General features: G+C 53.3%; 1 pseudogene; it reads left to right on the top strand.

Annotated features, from left to right (window-relative positions):
• The first annotated feature begins 10,089 nt into the window (after window positions 1–10,089).
• LOC148050732 (olfactory receptor 14J1-like) lies at window positions 10,090–18,494 on the top strand (annotated as a pseudogene).
• The last annotated feature ends 2,360 nt before the right edge of the window (window positions 18,495–20,854 follow it).

Below are 20,854 nucleotides of genomic sequence, written 5' to 3'. Positions count from 1 at the left end.
GGTTCATCATCAGCCCTTACTAAACGAGTTGATTTTCTTGTGTATTTTTTCTTCTGTATAGGGGCAACTGATACTGGCACGGGTTGGTTCTCTGGTGTAGCCACAGCACCTGGTACAGGGGCTGGCGTATCGGCAGCACTCGTCACAGGGGCTGGCATAGCCGTAGTGTCTGTTGCCGGGGCTGGCATAGCTGCAACGCCAGTCGTTTTGTTGTCAGATCCAGAGACCTTCTCTTCCCCTTGAGGGTTCTGACTAGTGTTTAATACGGCTCGGTAGGCATGGGCCAGGCCCCAGCACATTGCAGTGATTTGTGTCTCCCTAGAATTGTCAGGACGACAGCATACTTTTTCCAAATGTTCTACTAATTTTTCAGGATTCTGCACTTGTTCAGGGGTGAAACTCCAAAACACTGGAGGGGCCCACCGTCCTAGGCATTTGCCCATACTCTCCCACACACCCTGCCACTCATAATTATCCAGCCTTGGGGCAGATCTCTGGATGATATTCTTAAAATGCATATTAACTCTAGACAAAACCGAAACAATATACCCAAGAAATACCAATAGATGTATCTTAACTACCCAAGGATGTTCAAGATACAAAAAAGTTGTTGTAATGAAGGAGGAAACATTATAGAAGGCGGCAGTGAAGGTGCTATTCTGTATTTCCTCCATAAAAAGCCTCTCAGAGGAAGAGGTATAATTGCTAATTGTCTCCATGAGGTGGTACCCGAAGTACAGTAATGGCTTCAGTACAGAACCCAAATACCAGATAGCGCTCAAGGTCAGTGTTTTAATAACAAATCTCCCAGGCAAAACATCACTAATCACGGCAGAGCACAGAAAACTGCAACACCCAACACCAATCTTTAACATGTACTGCAAAAGCAAGAGCATGGTGCAGATCAGGTAGACTAATACCGAGAGCAGATGAATCAATATTATGACCAGCAACTGTTAACAGATACAAATTCCTTAATACACTCTGATTAATCTGTTATTATCTCAAACCCTTTGCCCCACGTTGGGCGCCAAAAAGGACTGTCGTGGTTTAACCCCAGCCAGCAACTATGAACCACACAGCCGCTCACTCACTCCCCCCCAGTGGGGTGGGGGAGAGAATTGGAAGGGTGAAAGTCAGACAACTCCTGGGTTGAGATAAGAACAGTTTAATAATTGAAGTAAAATAAAATAGAATGATAGTAGTAGTAGTAGTAATAATAATAATAATAATATAATACAATAATAATGTACAAAGCAAGTGATACACGACACAATTGCTCACCACCCCCTGACTGATGCCCAGCCTGTTCCCGAGCAGCAATCCCTTCCCCCCCGGCCAACTCGCCCCAGTTATATACTGAGCATGACGTCATACGGTGTGGAATAGCCCTGTGGCCAATCTGGGTCAGCCCCCCTGGCTGTGCCCCCTCCCAGCTTCTTGTACGCCATGCAGAGCATGGGAAGCTGAAAAGTCCTTGACTGGTGTAAGCACTACTTAGCAACAACTAAAACATCAGTGTGTTATCAACATTATTCTCATACTAAATCCAAAACACAGCACTATACCAGCTACCAAGAAGAAAATTAACTCTATCCCAGCTGAAACCAGGACAATTCTCTTCAGAGCCTAAGGCACCGCATGGGTCAGGAGATTGGCCAGGACACATGAAGAGGAATCATGCTTCTGTGGACAAAAGCGTAGCTGTTCCCAGGAATCCCAGGTGGCATGGCACACCGATTCCTGGGTTCAAGGAGCTGGTCAGGTGCCTTGTCTCCATGTCTGCAACGGTGGCCTCCCACCAAAGGGTGAGGTATCACCAACCCCAGGGCCAAGCTGGCTGTGGCTTTGTGGAGCTGAAACCTGAAAAACCTCCAAACATGGAAATAAAGATGCTCTCTGGGTGTCCTGCTGCAGGGCAGCACCACCTGCCTTGTCAGTGTTTCCTAAGGCCCAGTGTGAAGCTCCCGGGAGGAACTTGGTGGCTGTTGCCTCTGTCGTACCATCTGACACCGCAGAAGACCTTGGCTCCACCACCTCTCCAGGTAGGTGTCACCTGCTTTTAGACTGCCCTGTGCCTCTCCTTCAGCAGACTAAAGAGGCCCAGGTGCCTCTACCTCTCCACACAGCTCATGTGCTTTAGGCCCTGAAGCCCATCATGACCGACCTCCTCTGGACCTTCTCCGGTTTCACCATCCTCCTTTCAAAATGGGAACCCCACTGGCTCCTATGGCATAAGTTTTATTCAGGTAGAATAATAATTTTGACAGAGTTCAATGAATTCGATGGAATTTAACAAAGTTTAAGAGTGGTTGCTCAAGGTTCAATAAGTTTGATGACAAGGTTTACTAATTACTGCATGGAAGAAACATACAAAGGAAAATTGAGTTACACTCGAGTTCAAATGCTTCACAGAGAGACCAGGGATACAAAAGGGTAAGGAGGACCCTCCCGTTGAGTCACGAGGTTCAGAGTAGACCTCCTTGCTTTCTAAACTGCTGATGGAGCTTAGGTGCGGCTAGATCCAATCTTAGTCTCGGACTTGGACAACGATTTATGTCTAAGAGCTTATATAGGCAAAATTTGTCAATTCAGCATGCAATCAAAGTTGCCCAGACAAAATCGAAGTTACCATGCTACAAGGTTATGCAGGATATCAGTCTCTTACCAAAGATCTGTTGTTGGTAAAAGGTCTGTCTGCCTCGAGGAGCAACCTTGAGAGGTGTCCCAGCTCAAGGGGAGATCACTGCCAGGCACCCACGCTGCCTAGCAGGGAGAGCTCAAAGGCAGCTCACTGAGGCTGTCGTATTTATAGGATAAAGTGGTTGGCTTGCACTCGAATTACATGCGATAGGAAAGGTATGCAGGAGGCTCCTTGTACCCCCCAGTTTCTTTGTTCCTTGATAACTGAGTCTTGGAATAGCCACCCACTATTCCCGTGTCAGTCGCATGATTGGTGTTCCAAGCTCATACACATCATGTACCACTCGGCTTCTTTGTGGGTTTTCAGAGAACAGATAGAACCTAGAGTTCATGGCCTGGCTACGGCTCACGCCTTTACCTCTTCTGAAGCCTGTACCACACTACTGCTAGTTTGGTTAAGAGGTCGAGTGCATCCATCACAACTGGCTGCACGCAGACCACATAAGAATTTTTCCTATTTGCAAGCAAAGCAAAGCAAAGCATGGTCAGTTTTCATAAACAATAAAACACACTCTGTATCCATATGCTAACTACAAGCTGCCTCTAAGGAGGTTGCCTTTCTACAAGGGATAATCTTATGAGAAATGTTTTAGATAGATAGGTACAAAAAGATAGATATAAAAACAACTAAAGTGTCGGCTAAAGAGACAATGAGACTACTGAAAGACAGGCAAGCTTTGAACTCTGTGAAGCTCAAAGCAGCAGCTGGGTAGGTAAGAGGTATCTGAATGAACAAAGAATAATGGGAGGGGAAAATTAGAGACTAATGGAACTGGCCTTTGTCTAGAGAGTCTGCAACTGCAAAGATGAAATGGTCCTCATATCAAGACAGGTGCAAATATATGAAAGATTAGAGAAATGAAATACTCCGTATAACAGGCAGAGGAGTGATGCTGAAGTTACAGGTGAAGATCAATGTTTCTTTCAAATATGCCTTTTGAAAGGTCATGGGATTGGTAGAGGTCTCTTGTGAGTGAGGACAAGCAAATGGTGCACCCGTCTTTGAAAGAGGCCAAAAGTGCAACCCAGGGAACCCCAGGCTGTAGAAGCTCACTTTGGTGAGGAGTAAACCATTGAATGAGTGCTTTTGGGTGACATTCCTGGGCACCCAAAAGAGAAGAGCATCGTCGTGGACTTCCCAAGGGTAAATCATGCCTCACCAACCTGGTTGCCTTCATGTTGAAGTAGCTTCGTTTGTGCATGAGGGGACATCAGGTGATGTCATTTACCTCCACTTCAGCAAGCCTTTTGCAAGGTCTCCCTCAATGTTCTTGTACCCAAGTTAGGTCATCACAGTCTGGATGGACAGACAAACAGATGGGCAAAACACTGCTTGGATGACGAGGCTGAGAGAGCAGTGGTGAAGGGGCCAGACTCTACCTGGAGGCCAGGGGACATAGTGGGGTTTGGTGAGGTGACACAGGGGACTCTCCTGAGCCCTGTGCAGTTTAACACCCATATCCATGACCCAGAGGAGGGAACCCTCACCACTTTTTTCAATTTCATTTTTCAACTTGGGAGGACCATTCCTGTGCCTTAGGGATGCCTTTCAGGGGAAACCTGAGAGGTGGGAGGACTGTCCTGTGGGGACCTTCATGAAACAGAAGAAGGACAAAGGCCAGGTCCTGCACCTAGGACAGACTGGTTGGGGCCTGGAGCACATTATGGAGAAGGAGAGGCTGAGAGAGCTGGGTTTTTGCGAAATCCCTCGGATTTCCTCCCCACATCAGGATTGCTGCATCCAGTATGGGGCTTCCCAGCACAAGAATGACTCTGACAGAGAGGCTTATCACTGAGCCCTAGAGGAAGACGGGGGTGACCATGCTGCAAAGGTCCCTGCTCAGGGCTGGGGTGTACGGTCAGACATAGAAATGGCTGGTGTGTAGAACTGATCCAGGACAGTTTTCCCAGGGCAGCTTCTGCAGGGTGTCCAGGGAACGTGGCACAGACCTGGCCCCTCTCTTCTGCACCTTCGGTGCCTTGCTTCCTTCACCATGATGCCTGACTCTGCACTGTCAGCACCCTGCTGGGTGCCCCCACCCTGCACACTCACACAGCTTAGCTCTACACTGCTGCTTTCCTCTCCCGGGCACTTCCCAGCCCAGTCCAGCCCAGTCCCTCCCCAGCTCTCCCCCCCTCCCCTGCCCTCTCCCCAGCCCAGCAGAGCAGCCCAGTCTGGGCTGGCCCCATGGCAGTGCCCACCGCAGGGTGCTGCAGAGCTCTGGGCACTCACCCCACAGCCCCAGCCCCTCTGAAGGGCACAGCAGCTGCTGGGGGGCAGAGAGGGGGGCTTCAGGCTCCCCACCAGCCCCAGGGGTTGTGCTGTCCCCAAAGGCATGAGGAAACACAGGCTAGGGACTCTGGCTTTCCTGAATTCATATTGTAGGTGATGCCCAATCCTGATTGCGTTTGCCCCCTCCTCAGCTCCCACCAGCCCCACACCCCAGGACAACATGACAGTCCTGGCCCTGGGCCTCCTCAGGCAGCTCCTGCATCTCTCCAGGCTCCCCTCCCTGTTCCTGCTGGGTCCCCACTGACTCCCGTGGCACTGCAGAGTCCTTGTTCGTGGATACGTTGATTTAGTGCTTTGCTTTTGGGGGACTTCACCTTTGAGGGTGTTTCACCTTCTGAGCCTCCATTCATTCCAATCCCAGGGGACATGGGGAGTCCCCATCCTCTCCTCTCCTCTCCTCACCCCTCCAAATTCATTTCCAGGGAGTCTGATATATGCCATCAGTCCTGTCGTACATGAAGAAACCTGAGGAGACAATGGGGAGCACATGGGCCATCTGCCCTGCCACTGGACACCAAGAGAGCTCTTAAATCAAGGGCATTTTCTTCAGTGGAACTGAACAGTACCATGAGCTTAACTCTGAAAACATTGAGAAGACAAGGAGAACAGACTCTTTAAATCACCAATTCCTTGGACATTTTCTTGGAAATACCTTTGGAGTAAAAGCCCAGCTTTCAGTCTCTGGACCTGGGAGATTCTGTTTTATTGAAGAGCTGCTATTGGGCATGCCACATATCACACAGTGCTGTGCAAGAGTCAGAGACAACAGGATGAAACCTCATGACAAGTAGTATAAGCCCAGCAAATAATCTATGAGCAGGATTATCACAAGCGAATAAAGCAGACACAGGGTCTAAGATGCTAAACTCTGGGAAATGTGAAGAGAAGGGAAGGCAGGTTATTGTCAGTGAAACAGTGTCCGTTGACTCAGTTTCCATAGCGCATCCTTGAGCTCCTTGTTCCTCAGGCTGTAGATGAGGGGGTTCACTGCTGGAGGCACCACGGAGTAGAGCACTGCCATCACCAGATCCAGGGATGGGGATGAGATGGAGGGGGGCTTCAGGTAGGCAAAAAATGAGGTGCTGAGAAACAGGGAGACCACGGCCAGGTGAGGGAGGCACGTGGAAAAGGCTTTGTGCCGTCCCTGCTCAGAGGGGATCCTTAGCACGGCCCTGAGGATCTGCACATAGGACACCACAAGGAAAACAAAACACCCAAAGGCTAAACAGACACTAACCACAAGGACCCCCACTTCCCTGAGGTAGGCACCTGAGCAGGAGAGCTTGAGGATCTGAGGGATTTCACAGAAGAACTGGTCCAGGACATTGCCTTGGCAGAGGGGTAGCAAAAATGTATTGGCAGTGTGCAGGAGAGCATTGAGAAACCCAGTGCCCCAGGCAGCTGCTGCCATGTGGACACAAGCTCTGCTGCCCAGCAGGGTCCCGTAGTGCAGGGGTTTGCAGACGGCCACATAGCAGTCATAATCCATGACAGTGAGAAGACAAAACTCTGCTGTAACACAGAAAAAGAAAAAAAACACCTGTGCAGCACATCCCAAGCAGGAGATGGCCCTGGTGTCCCACAGGGCATTGGCCATGGCTTTGGGGAGAGTGGTGGAGATGGAGGCCAGGTCGAGAATGGAGAGGTTGAGGAGGAAGAAGTACATGGGGGTGTGGAGGCGGTGGTCGCAGGCTACGGCACTGATGATGAGGCCATGGCCCAGGAGGGCAGCCAGGTAGATGGCCAGGAAGAGGCAGAAGTGCAAGAGCTGCAGCTCCCGCGTGTCTGTGAATGCCAGGAGGAGGAACTTGTTTATGCAGCTGCCATTGGACATCTGCTGCTTCTTGGCATGGAAACTGCCAAAGGAGAAAAAAGAGAAAAATTCAGAGAAGCTTCTCTGAGCCAAATTTCATTCATTCATTTTGAAATACCTAAAGGTGTTTTTCTTCCCTCGGGGGGGTTGTTACACAGCTCTCAGGCTTCAGCTCTGGTTTGTGCTGGCTGAGTGTGCTGTGCAGAGGCGTGCCCTCTCCCCAGGGGCTCCGGAAGGGTCAGCCCTGCTTTCCAGCAAGGACCCATGGAGGCAGCAACAGCCCCGGGTGTTTGGAGGGAGGCTTCCTGGGGAGGAGTTCCCTGTGCTGCACTAGAGCGGAGGGCAAAAAGCCCAGAAGGACGCTTTCTTCCCCAGAGGAAGGTGGGAGATGAGGCGCAGCAAACGTGTGTCGGTACACTGTGTTTTAGTATGCAGACACCCCCATCCCACTTGGGAAATGGTCTTGGAAGGGGTCACATTCCCCATTGCTCTCAGTGCAAACCTGCGTCAGTGCTCCCATGCAGGAGGGCTGCTCTGTCCATCAGCCTGGTGCCCAGCTGCTCTGGGCTTGCACCGCTCTCAGCTGCAGGACGACTGCACCCAGACGTTGCTCTGCAAAAGACACTGGAGTGTCCTGGGAGCAGAGGGGTCCTGTTCCAGGTGCAGAGTTCAAAACACCTCTCCTTTCCAGCACAGCTCTGCGGAGTATGAGGAAGAGGACAGGGCAAGGATGCTGATTGGCATGGGCAGATCGGGTGCTCTCAGACATCTCCAAGGTCCTACAGGAGAGCTGTGCCCTTCTGGAGGGATGCTCACAGCCCCACAGGACTCCCTGTCCAGCATAATCAAGTGTCTTAAGGTGCTGTCTGCTAAGGGAAGCAGTGCCTCATTGCCCAAGCAGAAGTGTCTGGAGCCTGGAAAATGAAGAGAGGGCTTGGGCACCTTGGTCCCATGGAAACACGTCCTGGGCAGCGCCCTCCAGGTCAGGGCCAGAGCAGGCACTCCCCACCCCCACCCCTTGCCCCACACCACCACCGTTACTGCCAGGGACCCCACGAGCAGGAAGAAGAGCAGCACAAGCAGGGGCAGGAACAAAGGAGAACTCTGTGACTCTCCTCCTAAGGGAAGAAAGGAGAGGAGAGGCGTCCCGGCACTCAGGAAAGCCTTCTCCTTCCCCAGCAGAGCACAGCAACTCCCACTTAGCAAAAGCCCAGGGCAGTCGCTCTCAGCCCCTTTGCCCTGCAGAGGGAAGCGGCCACGTGTCAGGAGAGATGCCCCTCTGCTGTGCCAGAGCTCTGGCTGCAGAGGAGGCAACTCCTGCCCTGGACCACACAGCCTTGAGGGCATTTTGTGTTGGAGTTTCCTAGAGCTCTCTGCCCATGTCTCTGCTGCCTGGAGCTATCCCTGCCGGGAACTGTTTCTCTGCCCTCCAGTTTTTCCCTGTCAGGGATCACAAACCCCATCACCCACTCCTGTCTGCTCAGCTCTGACCTGAAGAAACCTCCCAGTTCCAGGCACTCTCTGGTGGTACTCCCCGCTTGCAGGCAGTAAGGAGCAGGTCAGACAAACCCTGCTGAGGCCAGCAAAGGTGATGCTGGTGCTCTCTGGAGGTAGAGGAGTGGATGGACGCAGTTTCCTTGGCTCCTGCCAGACCTACTGATCTCTCAGGGTGGCAGCTCAGGACTCTCAGGCTCCCTCGTCAAACGCAGCAGCGCCTTTTCCCTTTGTCCTGAAACAGCAGGAAACTGGAAGCACGGCCTCAGGAAAGCTCTTTAGCTGTAAAGTATCCCCTGCCTTGCTGTTCCTCTGCAAAAGCCCCCTCTGAAATGCCCTGAGCAGCTCTGGCTGCACACCCTGCCTTCACCCCCTCCCCCTTGTCTAACATGAGCCCCTGGGCTGGGAGGCCTCCTGACAGACCCTGGAGGCTATGAACGCTTTCGGAGACCCTTCCCGCAACGGCAGCAGCATTGCCCTGCACCAAGAGACTTCCCGTGTCAAGGGCTGGAAAGGTTTCTTCCCTTGCAGCTCTCCGCTCTCCTCCCACTCCAGCCTGCCTTTAATCTCGCTCTGCCCTACTCCTTTGCCCAGAGCCCTGCTGCGCTTGGCAGAGGAGTTGCTCCTTGGCAGAGCTGTCTCTCTGCACTGCTGCCTGCTTCCCAGGAGCTCCCTCCACCCCAGGAGCCTGTCTCAGCCCCGGAGGAGGGCACCTGCCCAAGACGTCACTTTCTCTGCCCCCCACCCCACTCGGCGCTCCCTCCAGGTGTCCCTGGGGCTCTCCAGGAACCTGCTTGGGAAGAGACTGAAGGAATCACCGATGTTGCCTCTCTCACCTCTGCAGAGAGGTTTCTTTGCAGCAGTGCCCTTTCTCCTCTCCCAGACACAGTTAGGTCTGAGAATCCCCTTTCCTTGGCCCATCATGAGGCAGGACACCTGGACACTGCCAGGGAGGCATCTCCTTTAGCCATGCTGAGGGAAGGCAATCAGCTGAGTCAGTGGAGGCATCTCATGCTGGATTTGTAGTGCTGGGGCTGGAAGGGACCTCAGCTCCCTCCCCTGCCTGCCACAGACCCCCAGGAGGTGGGATTCCCCTTGCTTCGGTCATGGCGCTTGTTACAAATAGGCACCTGCACTCCTTTTCTATGGTCTCACTTCAGAGATGGAGACCAGGAGTTGACATACAAGCCCCTGGTGACATTTGAGGTGCCAGATGTAGTCCACGGTAATGGAGCAGTACTGAGAGACTGGGAAACATCTGGGGGCATCATCCTGCGGCCTGGTGAGGATGCCAGCTGAAATGACGGCAGATGCCCACATTTAGGACATCGCCACCTCTCCCTACTCACGCTGTTCAGGGCCGCCCATAGAGGTGTTCAGCTGACCACATGGAGTTCTGTGCCCGAGGGAGAGTGAAGTCACTCTCTTTCTCCCGTCTTTACCTGTATTGACGAGCTGTGCACTGGCTGTAACAAGAGTTGTCTCACACATCCCCACGGAGCCCAACCTAATGGAGGGCAGCTGCTCACTGAATGGCCAAATACAGGCCTGTAGGGCTCTGTGAGACGCCAAGGCTCTCCACCAAAACTGCCTGGGGCTGGTGGGGGCAGCACAGGACATGCAGGAAAGCCACGTCCCCTCAGAGTGGGTGTGTGACAGACACCCCAGGCGGCATCTCCGATTCCTTTGGTGCTTGTGTGGAAGTGACTGATCCCCACCCCTGCAGTGAGGCCAGCTCTGTCCCATCTCTATCTTATAGGTGCAAGGCACTGCATGAATTGGAAGCATGTTGCACTGGGGTCTCCACCTGCGGGCCTATGTTCTCAACATCTTCTGGTTCTCCTCTCCCCCATCCTTTACTCACCCTCTTGATGATACACTCTTCAAAGAGTCCAATGAATCTAGAGGTCAACAGGTTGGGTGAGCCCTTGTGGGTGAGGATCAGAGGAGAGGCCAGTTTGGGCAACATCGTGGTGGGAAATGAAGAACCTGCAATCAAGGGGAGGAGGTGGACAAGCTCTTACTTAAGCAACTCAAGGAAGTCTCCAGATCAGTGACCTGGGGCTCTTTCTGGGGGCTTTAATGACCCTGACATTCATTGGAGGGGGAAGACAGCACTGTGAAAACAGACCAATAGGTTTCTGGAGGATGTTGGAGCAATTTCTTAGGAAAGCCACCAGCTGGGCCAACATAGACGATGCTCACCTGGCTCAGGTCCTTGCAAACCATGAAGAGCTGGTGAGGGACGTGAAAACCAGTGTCATCCTTGGTTGTAGTGACCATGAAATAGGGGGGTGCAGCTCTTGAGCAGCCTGAGGAAGGAGAGGAGCAGAGTGCAGGTGTCAGACCTCAGAGGGGAAGACTTTGGCCTGTTCAGGGGGCTTTTAGTGGGGGATCCCATGGGCAGCAGTGAGGGGCAGCACAACTCAGTACAGATGGTCTTTAAAGCCAGAATTGCCCACAAAGAGCAGTGGTGAGTCCATAGCTGATGAGACCAGCCTGGGTGAAGAGGAAACTCCTGAGGAAGCTCCATAGTTAGTAGAAGCAGAGAGGAGGTGGATGCAGAGGCTCACTTGAGAGGGAGGAATTTAGAAATAGACTTTAGGAAACCCACAGCTTCTCTAGAGATGACCCTTGCCGGGGAGTCCAAGGATAAAACTAAACTAAAACTGAACCAAATATTCTTCCTCATAGGTGGAGAAAGGGCGATGGGGCCATCATGCAGTCCCCCATACCTACGGAATGGGGAACGTTCCCAGCCCTAAGGCAAATCTCTTCCCTCTCCCTCATGACCTGCATAGTGTTTGTGCTTGAGAAAACCCTCATCATCATGCACGTGGTGGCAAACCAGCATCCGCACACCCCCATGGGCTTCTTCTTGGGCTATTTGTCTTCCCTGGAGATCTTCTACAGACCCACCACCTGCCCCAGCTGATGGCCAGCTGCATGACTGGGGACAGCACCACCTCTGCTCATCACGGTGTTGGTATTGTTTCCTGCACCTTTTACATGTACTGAGTTTTTACTACCCGTGACCATATCCTACGATCAGAACTGGGCTGTGTGCCACGCCCTGCTCTCTACAAGACTCATGAACCGGCAGGTCTGTCTCCAGAGGGCAGCTGCCCCTTTGCTAGGGGCATTTCTGTCATCTACAGTCATAATTTCAGTCGTGTCCCAGATACAGTTGTGTGGCCCCAGTGGAGTGGGCCACTTCTTCTGTGACTTCACCCCATTGTGGAGCTCTCACGCAGTGACACTGTGACCCTCGTGCTCTTTGCTGTCATAACCTGCTTTTTAGATCCCAACCTCCCCTTCCTGTTCACATGGTCATCCTGTGTGCATCAGAGATGCCTCCCTAGGGCAGCTCTCCCATCCAGCGTGGGCAGGCAGAAAGCCTTCTCCACCTGCTCCTCTCACCTCACTAGTGCCACTCTTTTCTATGACACCCTCATCCTTGGGGGTGTGATGCCCAGAACAGCCCTCCTGAGACAGTTTGACAAAACCCTTTTTCTCCACCATCCTCACATCCCTGTTCAATCCCTTCATCTACAGCCTGTGGACTAGAAAGGTTGGGGGACACTGAGAAAAATGCTCAGGGAAGCTGTGAGCTGCGCAGAGACCCCACTGGAGCTGTGGGCCTGCAGGAAGAAATCACTTCTGGCTCTCTTCGGAGCCAGGCCAGAGGACCTGGACTGGCATGTGCTGTGTCCTGGGCACTCCGCTGGAAGGGTGGGATATGAAGAAGGCTTCTGGTGTGGGAAGGAGCAGAGAGGTGCTGGTGGAGCTGGCTGGTAGAGCTGGCCGGTGTCATCAGGAGACCTCTCTCAAACATCTTGGAAGGGGCAGAGAGATCAGGGAGGCTGCAAGGTCCTCAGAAAAGGCAAATATCAAACCCATCCTCAAGAAGGGCAAGAAGGAGGATTGGGAGTGTTACAGGTTGGTCAGCTTCACCTCAGTCCCTGGGAAGGTGGCAGGGCAAATGCTCTTGCAGCTATCTCCATCACTTGAAGGACAAGAAAAGGATTGCTGAACCCATGTGGGAGGGGAAAGAAGGGCATGCTGTGTACCTGGACTTTTGCAACTCTTTGGATGTGGTTTCCCGTGGTCTCCCTAGAGCGGATTGTTGACATCTGGACTGAAGAAGTGGATGCTGCGGTGGGTGGGAAGTTGGCTGGACGATCAGGAACAAATCTGTCAGTGGTACAAAGTCCTCCGAGGAGCCAGATACTAGCAGCATCCCTCAGGGATCAGCAAAATTTCTTAAAAAGTCATGAAAAGCTGGAAATTAAGACTTTCTCAGCTATTACCTAGATTTCTTTTTCTGAACTCCTTCCAGTTTGGACTGGGACCAGTCCCAGTACAAACTGGAACCCTTTAACCCCTCTCAGTACAGACTGACCCCCCTCCAAGCAGAAACTGCATCCATTTAACCACTCCCAGTACAGACTGGGCCCCGTCCCAGTACAAACCTGATCCCTTTACTTCTCCCAGTACAGACTGGGCCCCCTCACAGTACAAAGTGTATCCTTCAAACACCTCCCAGTACAGAATGGGGCCTCTCCCAGTGCAAACTGGACACATTTAATACTTGCCAGTACAGACTGGGCCCTGTCCCAGTACAAACAGCATCCTTATATCCTTTTCCATTACAGACTGGGCACGTCCTAGTACAAAATGGATCCCATGATCCCTTCCCAGTACAGGCTGTGTCCCGTCACAGTCCAGCCTGGATCCCTTTAACTCCTGCCAGTACAGCCTGGGCCCCATCCCAGTACAAACTGGATCCCCTAGCCCCATCCCAGTAGAGACTGGGCCCTGTCCCCGTACAAACTGGATCTCTTTAACCTTATAGACTGGGTCTCATCCCTGTACAGACCCCTAACTGCCCCCCAGACCCCTAAGGGCCTCCCTGGACCCCTAAGTGCAACCTTGGCACCCCTAAGTGCATCCATTGTCCATACCCCTCCCTCCCTTCCCTCCACTATGCCATGCCCCATGTGTCCTCTGGCCCCAGCTGCAGCCCCGCTTCTTGACCTAAACCTTGCTGTGGGCCAGCCCCACCTCCCCCAGCGCCTTCAGCCCTTGGCTGAGACTCCCCCTCACCTCATCCAGCCTTCCTTGGAGGGAAGCCTCTGCCCAGGCCTTCACCTGAGCTTGGGTGGGCTCAAGGCTTGTCCTCCTCAGCTGGTGCCGGGTGGCCATTAGATCTTTAGAAGGTCTCAAGCTCAACCTTGGGTGTTGACTGAGAAGACAACCACTCCAGTGGAGACATCAGAAATCCTGCAATAGCTTCAAGGTCAAAGCCAAGAGGAAGAAGAGAGGTTGTAGGTGCTGGAGATCATCTAGTCAAAGCCCACCTTAGAGTGGAGACCACCCCTGGAGATACCCAACGCACAAGCGGTGTCCCTCAGGGGTCCATACTGGGACCAGTACTGTTGAATAAGTTTATCAAGGACATGAATAGTGCAACTGAGTGCAAGTTTTGAGATGCCACCAAGCTGAGTGGGGCAGGTGACACTCCTGAGTGACAGGATGCCATCCAGAGGGACCTGGACAAGCTTAGGTGGGGGCCCATGTGAACCTCGTGAGGTTCAACCAGGCCAAGTGCAAGGTCCTGCACCTGGGTCAGGGCAACTCCCAGTATCAATACAGGCTGGGGGATGAAGGGATGGAGAGCAGCCCTGAGGAGAAGGACTTGAGGGCACTGGTAGATGAAAAGCTGGACATGAGCGGGCAATGTGCTCTCACAGCCCAGAAAGCCAACTGTATCCTGGGCTGCATGAAAAGAAGCGTGGCCAGCAGGTCGAGGGAGGGGATTCTGCCCCTCTACTCTGCTCTGGTGAGACCCTACATGGAGTACTGCATCCAGCTCTGGAGTCCTCAGTACAGAGGAAGGACATGGACCTGTTGGAGCGGGTCCAGAAGAGGGCCACAAAAATGATCCGAGGGATGGAACACCTCTGCTGTGAGGAAAGGCTGAAAGAGCTGGGGATGTTCAGCCTGGAGAAGAGAAGGCTGCTGTAGGAGGGTAGATTTAGATTGAACACAAGGAAAAATTTTTCCCAATGAGGGGAGTGAAACACTGGAACAGGTTTCCCAGAGAGGTGGTAGATGCCGCATCCTTGGAAACATTCAAGGACAGGCTAGATGGGGCTCTGAGCAACCTGATCTAGTTGTAGAAGTCCCTGCCCATTGCAGGGGGGTTTAGATGACCACTAAAGGTCCCTTCACACACAAACCATTCTATGATTCTATGATTCTTTGATTCTATGATTCTATGATTCTATGATTCTATGATTCTATGAATGCTATGACCAGGATTAGAGGGGACCCTGCCTCCAGCCAGGTAGCTGAAAGGGGCAACCAGGTTTACTGGATGGTGTGGATGCGATGGCCCGGAACAGGAGACCCGCAGGATGATAAGGCTCTAATGCACACCGGTACACAGTGTACCCTATTGCCATCAAGCTATAAAGGGGCAGAACCCATCTGTATTTCTGGAGTGACAGGGGGATGACCATGGGACCATAGAAAAGGAGTGCAGGTGCCTATTTGTAACAGACGCCATGACTGAAGCAAGAGGAATCCCACCTCCTGGGGGTTTGTGGCAGGCATGGGAGGGAGCTGAGGTCCCTTCCAGCCCCAGCACTACAAATCCAGCATGAGATTGCCCCCATTGACTCAGCTGATTGCCTTCCCTCAGCATGGCTAAAGGAGATGCCTCCCTGGCAGTGTCCAGGTGTCCTGCCTCATGATGGGCCAAGGCAGGGGGATTCTCAGACCTAACTGTGTCTGGGAGAGGAGAAAGGCCACTGCTGCAAAGAAACGTCTCTGCAGAGGTGAGAGAGGCAACATCGGTGATTCCTTCAGTCTCTTCCCAAGCAGGTTCCTGGAGAGCCCCAGGGACACCTGGAGGGAGCGCCGAGTGGGGTGGGGGGCAGAGAAAGTGACGTCTTGGGCAGGTGCCCTCCTCCGGGGCTGAGACAGGCTCCTGGGGTGGAGGGAGCTCCTGGGAAGCAGGCAGCAGTGCAGAGAGACAGCTCTGCCAAGGAGCAACTCCTCTGCCAAGCGCAGCAGGGCTCTGGGCAAAGGAGTAGGGCAGAGCGAGATTAAAGGCAGGCTGGAGTGGGAGGAGAGAGGAGAGCTGCAAGGGAAGAAACCTTTCCAGCCCTTGACACGGGAAGTCTCTTGGTGCAGGGCAATGCAGCTGCCGTTGCGGGAAGGGTCTCCGAAAGCGTTCATAGCCTCCAGGGTCTGTCAGGAGGCCTCCCAGCCCAGGGGCTCATGTTAGACAAGGGGGAAGGGGTGAAGGCAGGGTGTGCATCCAGAGCTGCCCAGGGCATTTCAGAGGGCACTCTTGCAGAGGAAGAGCAAGGCAGGGGATACCTTACAGCTAAAGAGCTTTCCTGAGGCCGTGCTTCCAGTTTCCTGCTGTTTCAGGACAAAGGGAAAAGGCGCTGCTGCGTTTGGCGAGGGAGCCTGAGAGTCCTGAGCTGCCACCCTGAGAGATCAGTAGGGCTGGTAGGAGCCAAGGCAACTGCTTCCATCCACTCCTCTACCTCCAGAGAGCACCAGCATCACCTTTGCTGGCCTCAGCAGGGTTTGTCTGACCTGCTCCTTACTGCCTGCAAGCGGGGAGTACCTCTAGAGAGTGCCTGGAACTGGGAGGTTTCATCAGGTCAGAGCTGAGCAGACAGGAGTGGGTGATGGAGTCTGTGATCCCATCTGGAGGGCAGAGAAACAGTTCCCGGCAGGGATAGCTCCAGGCAGCAGAGACATGGGCAGAGAGCTGTAGGAACCTCCAACCCCAAATGGCATGGGAGGGAGAATTTGGGAAGCTCCCTGTCATGCCCTCCAATGCAGACACCTTCCTCTGCACAAGACCCCTGCTCTCGTCTCCCACCCAGCACAGCCTCTGCCCTCAAGGCTGTGTGGTCCAGGGCAGGGGTTGCCTCCTCTGCAGCCAGAGCTCTGGCACAGCAGAGGGGCATCTCTCCTGACACGTGGCCGCTTCCCTCTGCAGGGCAAAGGGGCTGAGAGCGACTGCCCTGGGCTTTTGCTAAGTGGGAGGTGCTGTGCTCTGCTGGGTAAGGAGAAGGCTTTCCTGAGTGCCCGGCCGCCTCTCCTCTCCTTGCTTCCCTTAGGAGGAGAGTCACAGAGTTCTTCTTTGTTCCTGCCCCTGCTTGTGCTGCTCTTCTTCCTGCTCGTGGCGTCCCTGGCAGTAACGGTGGTGGTGTGGGGCAAGGGGTGGGGGTGGGGAGTGCCTGCTCTGGCCCTGACCTGGAGGGCGCTGCCCAGGACGTGTTTCCATGGGACCAAGGTGCCCAAGCCCTCTCTTCATTTTCCAGGCTCCAGACACTGCACTCAGTGCTTGGGCAATGTGGCACTGCTTCCCTTAGCAGACCTCACCTTAAGACACCTGATTATGCTGGACAGGGAGTCCTGCGGGGCTGTGAGCATCCCTCCAGAAGGGCACAGCTCTCCTGCAGGACCTTGGAGATGTCTGAGAGCACCCGATCTGCCCATGCCAATCAGCATCCTTGCCCTGTCCTCTTCCTCATACTCCGCAGAGCTGTGCTGGAACGGAGAGGTGTTTTGAACTCTGCACCTGGAACAGGACCCCTCTGCTCCCAGGACAGTCCAGTGTCTTTTGCAGAGCAACGTCTGGGTGCAGTCGTCCTGCAGCTGAGAGCGGTGCAAGCCCAGAGCAGCTGGGCACCAGGCTGATGGACAGAGCAGCCCTCCTGCATGGGAGCACTGACGCAGGTTTGCACTGAGAGCAATGGGGAATGTGACCCCTTCCAAGACCATTTCCCAAGTGGGATGGGGGTGTCTGCATACTAAAACACAGTGTACCGACACACGTTTGCTGCACCTCATCTCCCACCTTCCTCTGGGGATGAAAGCGTCCTTCTGGGCTTTTTGCCCTCCGCTCTAGTGCAGCACAGGGAACTCCTCCCCAGGAAGCCTCCCTCCAAACACCCGGGGCTGTTGCTGCCTCCATGGGTCCTTGCTGGAAAGCAGGGCTGACCCTTCCGGAGCCCCTGGGGAGAGGGCACGGCTCTGCACAGCACACTCAGCCAGCACAAACCTGAGCTGAAGCCTCGGAGCTGTGTAACAACCGCCCCCCCCAAGGGAAGAAAAGCATCCTTAGGTATTTCACAATGAATGAATGAAATTTGGCTCAGAGAAGCTTCTCTGAATTTTTTTCTTTTTTCTCCTTTGACAGTTTCCATGCCCAGAAGCAGCAGATGTCCAATGGCAGCTCCACAAACTAGTTCCTCCTCCTGGCATTCACAGACACGCGGGAGCTGCAGCTCTTGCACTTCTGGCTCTTCCTGGCAAGCTACCTGGCTGCCCTCCTGGGCAACGGCCTCATCATCACCGCCGTAGCCTGCAGCCACCGCCTCCATACCCCCATGTACTTCTTCCTCCTCAAACTCTCCCACCTTGACCTGGCCTCCATCTCCACCACTGTCCCTAAAGCCATGGCCAATGCCCTGTGGGACACCAGGGCCATTTCGTATGCAGGATGTGCTGCACAGGTCTTTTTCTTTCTCTTCTTGATCTCAGCAGAGTATTGTCTTCTCACTGTCATGTCCTATGACCGCTACGTGGCCATCTGCAAACCCCTGCACTACGGGACCCTCCTGGGCAGCAGAGCTTGTGTCCACATGGCAGCAGCTGCCTGGGGCACTGGGTTTCTTAATGCTCTCTTGCACACTCCCCATACATTTTCCCTACCACTCTGCCAAGGCAATGATGTTGATCAATTCTTCTGTGAAATCCCCCAGATCCTCAAGCTCTCCTGCTCAGATGCCTACCTCAGGGAAGTGGGGCTTCTTGTGGTTAGTGCCTGTTCAGCCTTTGGGTGTTTTGTTTTCCTTGTGGTGTCCTATGTGCAGATCTTCAGGGCCGTGCTGAGGATCCCCTCTGAGCAGGGACGGCACAAAGCCTTTTCCACGTGCCTGCCTCACCTGGCTGTGGTCTCCCTGTTTCTCAGCACTGTAATGTTTGCCTACTTGAAGCCCCCCTCAGTGTCCTTCATATTTCTAGATCTCGTGGTTTCTCTTTTGTACTCGGTGGTGCCTCCGAGCAGTGAACCCGCTCATCTACAGCATGAGGAACCAGGAGCTCAGGGATGCCCTATGGAAACTGATGCAATGGCCGCTGTTTCATCGAGAATAACCTGCCTTCCCTTCTCTGCACATTTCCCATTTCTCACTTTTTCTTAGGCCATGTCTGCTTTTTTCTCTTGTGGTAATCCTGGTTATGGGTAATTTTGTAGGCTTATACTACTTGTCTTGAGGCTTGTTCCCCTCGTATATGACGCTTGCACAACACTGTGCCAGATGTGGCATGGCCAATAGCAGTTCTTCAATAAAACGGAATCTTCCAGGTCCAGTGCCTGAAGGCTGGGCTCTTCCTCCAAAGGTGCTGCAAAGAATATGTCCAAGGAATTGGTCTTTTAAAGAGTCTGTTCTCCTTTTGTTCTCAGTATTTTGGGAGTTAAGTTCAGGGTGGCACTGAGTTCCACTGGACCAAATGCTCTGGTTTTAAAAACTCTCTTTGTAATATCCAATGGCAGGGGAGATGGCCCATGAGCTCCCATTCTCTCCTCAGGTTTCTTCATGTATGACAGGAGTGATGGCATATACCAGTCTCTCTGGAAATGAATTTGGAGGGGTGAGGAGAGGAGAGGATGGGGACTCCCCATGTGCCCTGGGTTTGGAATGAATGGAGGCTCAGAAGGTGAAACGCCGTCAAAGATGAAATCCCCCAAAAGTACAGCACTAAATTCAGATATGCACAAACAAGCACTGTGTGATGGGAGTCAGTGGGAACCCAGGAGGCAGAGGGAAGGGAGAGTGGAGAGATGCGGGAGCTGCCTGAGGAGCCCCAGGACTCTCATGCTGTCCTGGGGAGTGGGGCTGGTGGGAGCAGAGGAGGGGGCAAATTCAGTCAGGTTTGGGCATCACCTACAATATAAATTCAGGAGAGCCAGAGAGTGCTTAACCTCTGTTTCCTCATGCCTTTGGGGACAGCACAACCCCTGGGGCTGGTGGGGAGGTTGACCCCCCTCTCTGCCCCCCAGCAGGTTCTATGCCCTTCAGAGGGGCTGGGGCTGTGGGGTGAGGGCCCAGAGCTCTGCAGCACCCTACGGTGGGCACTGCCGTGGGGCCAGCCCAGACTGGGCTGCTCTGCTGGGCTGGGTTGAGGAGAGGGCAGGGGAGGTGGGGAGAGCTGGGAAGGGGCTGGGCTGGGCTGGGCTGGGAAGTGCCCAGGGGAGGAAATCACGAGTGTAGAGCTAAGCTGTGTGAGTGTGCAGGGTGGGGGCACCCAGCAGGGTGCTGACAGTGCAGAGTCAGGCATCATGGTGAAGGAAGCAAGGCACCGAAGGTTCAGAAGAGAGGGGCCAGGTCTGTGCCACGTTCCCTGGACACTCTGCGGAAGCTGCCCTGGGAAAACTTTCCCAGATCCATCCCACACACTGGCTATTTCCATCTCTCTTGGGACATCCCATACTTGAGAAGGGACCTCTGCTGCATGGTCACCCCCATCCTCCTCTGGGGCTCTGTGATGCCTAACTCCACCACCAGTATTAAGAAAAAGGGAAGCAGTTTCCTAGTGACACTTATTGCAAACAAGCCCCAGAGCTCTTGCCACAGCTGGTCTCTCAGCCAAGCCAGTTCTCAGACAGATCCAGCTTGAACAGGTGCTCATGGCCTTGTCTCAACAAATACTGAATATCTCCATTGATTGAGATCCCACCAACCGGGGTGGGTTCTTGCTCCTGTGTTTTGTTCTAAATGATTTCTAAGGAACCCCTCTCTCTCAGCCTCTCCTTGTCCATAATGTGCTCCAGGTCCCAGACACCCTTCTGGCCTCTGCAGGACTTGCTCCAGTCTGTCAGGGTCTTTCTTCTGCTGGGAAGCCCCATGCTGCATGCAGCAGTCCTGATGTGGTGCTTCTGTAGTGGGTTAACCTTGGCCAGCAGCCAGACACCCACCCAGATGCTCACTCAATCCCCTGACTCAAGAGGAAAAGGGAAAAAATAAGATGGAATAACTTATGGGTCAAGATAAAGTAAAGGAGATCAGTTACCAATTACCATCACGGGCAAAGACCCGTTGACTAGGGGACGATCAAAATCATTTGTTGCCAATTATAAACAGATTTAGATTGTGAGAAACAATGACAAAAATATTAAAGACCATTCCCCTCACACTTTCCCTCAGGCTCAAATCACTCTATTGTTCCCAGTTCTTCTACCTACACCAACACCACGAGGAGTAGGGGGGATGGTGAAGAGGGGGTTAGGAGTCAGTAAAGAACACCTCTGTCACTCCTTCTTCCTCACACTTCTCCCCTGCTCCAGCTTCCATCCTCTCCATGGGATCCCACCGTATTTGCAGTCAAGGCTAGGTGTTGTTCCTTTCTTTCTCTCTTACTTTTCTCCTTCATACTCACAGAATCATGGAAATGCTGAGATTAGAAGAGACCTCTGGAGATCATCTACTTCAACCCCCCAGCTGAGGCAGGGTCAG

The sequence above is a fragment of the Nipponia nippon genome, unplaced genomic scaffold, assembly GCF_047370975.1.
Source record: "Nipponia nippon isolate SJK-2023a ecotype South Korea unplaced genomic scaffold, ASM4737097v1 scaffold_70, whole genome shotgun sequence".
In the NCBI taxonomy this organism is placed as follows: Eukaryota; Metazoa; Chordata; class Aves; order Pelecaniformes; family Threskiornithidae; genus Nipponia; species Nipponia nippon.
Note: the sequence above shows the minus strand (reverse complement) of the source record. Positions and strands in the feature narration are given on the sequence as shown.